This window comes from Elaeis guineensis, chromosome 5 (genome assembly GCF_000442705.2).
Source record: "Elaeis guineensis isolate ETL-2024a chromosome 5, EG11, whole genome shotgun sequence".
In the NCBI taxonomy this organism is placed as follows: domain Eukaryota; kingdom Viridiplantae; phylum Streptophyta; class Magnoliopsida; order Arecales; family Arecaceae; genus Elaeis; species Elaeis guineensis.
In genome coordinates, this window is record NC_025997.2 from 39,361,941 (window position 1) to 39,366,734 (window position 4,794).

The 4,794-nt window shown below is 40.4% G+C and overlaps 1 pseudogene; it reads left to right on the forward strand.

The window, feature by feature from the left end:
- The window catches only part of LOC140857993 (probable protein phosphatase 2C 47), a 32,534-nt pseudogene extending 30,717 nt beyond the window's left edge, over window positions 1-1,817 (forward strand).
- The last annotated feature ends 2,977 nt before the right edge of the window (window positions 1,818-4,794 follow it).

Sequence of the window (4,794 nt, forward strand, 5' to 3'; positions counted from 1 at the left end):
TCTTGCGGTCTATCCAATTGCATAGTTCTACAGATATGAGTCTTATACATATATAATGATTCTATTTTCTGCTTGTTTATTCTCCAAATTCCTCAGTAGAAGTACTGAATTCTGCTGTAATATTCAATTTTCTGTTTTATTTAGGATTTGAGGACTTCAGATGCCATTCCAAATGTGTCTGTGGAACCTCTTCAGTTTGTCCCAAGTATTCGTTCTGGTAGCTTTGCCGACATTGGGCCTCGAAGGTACATGGAGGATGAGCACATCCGCATTGATGATCTTTCAGCACATCTGGGATCTTTTGCCTTAGGTGCCTATTACCTAGCGCCTTCTATGGGGTAACTAGTCAGTCTGTCATGTATCTTCATACCTTTTCATGCTAACCAGTCGATCTGTTGTCATGTTATCTTCATACCTTTTCATGCTAACATATACCTTAATGAAATAATTAATGAACTTCCTTGTAAAGGTGTTTGATGGTCATGGAGGTCCGGATGCAGCAGCCTACATCAAAAGGCATGCAATTAGGTTCATGTTTGAAGATACTGAGTTCCCACAAGCATCAGAACCTGATAAGGTTTTTCCTGGACTCGGTAGAGAATTCTATTCGAAAGGCATTCCTCCTTGCAGACCTTGCTTTGGCTGATGACTGCACCATCAGCAGTTCCTCTGGGACTACTGCACTGACAGCATTGGTGTTCGGAAGGTGCATTAACATTTAAATTTCTCTTCCCCTTTTTCCTTCTGGTTGCTATTATCCTATTGTTGCTTTCAACACAGTGTTGCTACGTCATTCTGCAGTTAGTTGAATGCTTCAATGAATTTCTTAGTGTTCTGTATTATAGGTAAACTAGATCATTTTAGTAGTAGTTGTTTCTTCTCTCATCTTCTCATCTTCATGCTCTAATGTATGCAGGCTTCTCTTGGTTGCCAATGCTGTGATTGCCGAGCTGTCCTATGTCGGAAGGGCAAAGCAGTGGAGATGTCTCAAGACCATAGACCACACTATGCTGCTGAGCGTCAAAGGGTTGAAGAATCTGGAGGCTTCATTGATGATGGATATCTCAATGGAGTCCTCTCAGTCACCAGAGCCTTGGGGACTGGGACGTGAAGATGCCCCGAGGCTCTCCCTCACCCCTCATCTCGAACCTGAGTTTACACAGGCTATGTTGACGGAGGATGATGAGTTTCTAATCATTGGCTGTGATGGAATATGGGATGTGATGTCAAACGAGCATGCAGTCGGCATCGTGCGCAGGGGCTTACGGCGGCATGATGATCCGAGCGATGTGCAAGGGAGCTCGTCATGGAAGCCCTGAGGCTCAACACATTTGACAACCTCACAGTGATCGTTGTCTGCTTCTCTCCTGAGGACAGGAGCTCTCCACCATCACCTCGCTCTCAGGACCTACAGCAGCAGCCGCCGAGGTTGAGGTTGCAAGAGCCTGTCGGCAGAGGCCCTCTGTAATCTGAGAAGCTGGCTGGACAATGATGGAGGTGGCAACTGAGAGCAAAAGGAGGGGAGGGAGGTTTATGTATACAAGTAGAGATGATGATGATGAAAAATCATTAACTTAACTGTTTTTTTTTTTTTTTTTTTTTTGCTTTGTGGCTGCTGCTTTAGGGGAGGTCACAGAGCGCCAGCAGTTTTGTAGGGGTTTTTTGTTATATTGTCCTTGGTGGGGATGGCTGTCGGCTATGTACATAATTTTAGGGTTGGATGAGTCGGAATTGGTGTATAATTACGATATCATTGTTTCGTGCTGATTTATTAGTTGCATATGACTAAAATGGCTATCACAAATCATGTCGTGCTAGGTTTTTCATGTTCTGATATTGTCTGGAGACATGAAATCGTTGACTTGGATTTGGACGGAGATAGCAGTCTGCATTGAATCGGTGTTATGGACTCTTAGGATAATGTCAAACTCGGGCCACCATTCTAGAAGCTGGACGACCCGGCAAACTCTGGGCAGGTTTGACAATGAGAAGAGGAGGCTTTAGAACCTTCGTTGTTTTCTTTATTCCTTTATTGCGGGGATGGATTATAAAGATCCGGGCTTCATCACTTGGTTTCGGATTGTAATAGAGACTTGGGGATCAACACTAGCGTAAGTACATATCCTACTCTTATGGAGAAATCATATTTTACATGGCATGCACTATATAGTCAGGCATATCGACGATCACAACTGCTCGTTCCTATAATGGTGCATCAAGATAAGTGTTTGATGAATGAAGCTAGTTTGTGATTAGTGATGGTGTACGTGGTGTAAGATACAATTTCTTCTTATAAAACTTTTTTTTCGGGATTTAAAATAATGAAGACTGAACTGCATATCCAAATTCCCTAGCACAGCCAACGATTCTCATGTTCCATACAAAAATTGTTTATCAAGGTTGCAATTAGGTGAACATTGCAGCATTAGGTCCATTGAATATTGCGATGCAAAATCTGCAGCATCGATTAGAAAACAATCCTGCACAACAGCCGATGAAGCTGACAAGGCCCGAACCAAGCACGGTGCTTCCATCCACTACTCTGCATTGATAAATCAGGAAACTTACCCAATGGGATTATTAGGTCTCTCTTAAACTCATACTCCTCCCCACTAACCTGGGCGGCATGTAGCACTCTATTTTCGAAAGCTTGTTATCGAAACACAAAACTAGTAGAAATTTCAATGAAGGTCCGATAAACAAACATGACCATCATTGAAAACTAAAGTGGAAGAGATCGGCAGGAAGCAAAATATTTGGCTATGACGATTCGACAAAGTGATTAACGATGCTTGAGACAGCTTGTAACACAAACTACTTGATGTCCTCATTCCTCTCCAACTTCAAAAGAAATGTGAGTAAGACTCCCAAGAGTTTCACTTCACAGGATTTAAACCAACCAAAAGCAACTTACCCACCGCAAATAAGGTAGTTAAATGCATGGTAAGTATCCCATCACATCAGAATATCATATTCCCCACAACTCAGCTTGCGCAAGTCAAAGCAGGTACCCTGCAACTTTTTTTTTTTTTTTTGATAGAACATGGGAGGGTGATCCATCCGATTCATTAAAAAAAGATGTTATGTACGATGTTACAGTGTATGGGATTACAAAACACCTATTGAAGATGTTTGGGATCATGATGCAAATCCCATGCAAACATCTGAATAGGTGACATGGAGTAAGAGAAATAATAACGAACACTCAATATTACATTGTTTCCGATCGTCTCTTAACTTCTATGGTGACTGCTTACGTTTTTATTCAAATCCTGTTTGAGAGCTCTAAGAGCTTTGTCAATTTCCAATTTAGTTTGGCGATCACAACATGAGGTCTGTTCGGCAAGCATGATGAGCAGAAACGAGTATGTGGCATTGAAAAGGAAAGCTTCAAACGTGAATATTCTTCTGTTTCTCTCCTTCCATAGAACCAACAAACAGATGCAACTATTGTGTCTCAGATTTGAGGGCTGATGCTGTTAAGTATTATTCATTTATGATCATCCCATAACTGAATAACGGAAGTGAAAGTTATCCGTACTCGAAATTAGTTTGCAATACGTTGCCACATTGCATTGGAGTAACTACGTAAAATCATTAGATGATCAATTAAATTCCTCATGATTTGCGCATAATAGACAACTCGAGGGAGCTTGCATGCAGTGTTTCCTCAGATTCTCCACAGTAAGTACTTTATCTTAAATGAGAAGCCAGTTAAAGACCTTAATTTGGTTGGGGAAGATATTGACCATAACTTTCTAGCACGTTGGAATAACACTCCTCCATAAGTTAAGTGAGTATAGAGATTTTTCACCGAGAACCTTTCGAATCCCATTTCCAAATTATTGAATCTTGTCTTTCTTTATGTGTGGCAGTTTAAAGAAGATTCTTAAGCTGCTTATATCTGAGTTGACCAAAGCCATTTAGAAGGGCTCTAAACATCGTTATCAAATCTTTTCTGTCAAAAAATTCTGCCACTAAGTTATCAGGTGATGTGGATAAGAGAAACAAGTCAGAAAATTCTTCTTTGAGGTTTGAATTACCAATCCAGTGATCCTTCCGAAAGGAAATTAAATTTCTTTTGCCCACTTGAAAGATACAACTCTGAAAGAATATATTTTGTACCTTGAGAATGCTTTTCCAAACTAGTGATGCATAGGCGATATTGCGTGGTTCCTTGATGTTTAGAGGGTTGTTTTGATAGTGCAACTTTAGCACAAGTTTGTTCCAGATTTTCGACTGGTCTTGGAGGAGGCACCACCATCTTTTGGTTAAAAGATATTAGTTACAAGTTCTCAAATCTATAACTCCCATCCCCCTAAGGAATTTTGATCGACATGCATTTTCCAATCTCACCAAACAATGACCCCTAAAGCAGGATTGCTCTCCCCTCCAGAGGAATTCTTGTCTTTTTCTATCTATTTTGTGGATCACATCATGAGGTAGTTGGAAAGAGGCCATCCAATAGGTTGGTATGGAACTCAGAACTGTATTTACAAGGGTTAGTCTGCCTCCAATGGAAAGTATTTTTCCTTTCCATGCATCCAGCTTCTTGTCAATTTTTTCTATGATGAACATCCAATTTGATCTCTTGGGTTTGGAGTAATGTAAAGGAAAATCCAGATATTTGGTAGGAAAAGAGGAAATAGAGCATCTTAGGATTCTGGCAAAAGCTTTTGTATTTTTTTTTGACAATCCAATGCCAATTAATGTACTCTTTTCCAAATTGATTTTCAGGCCTGTAAGTAAGAAGTTCGAAGTGAGTATAAAATAAATTTTATGTTGGAGATGTGC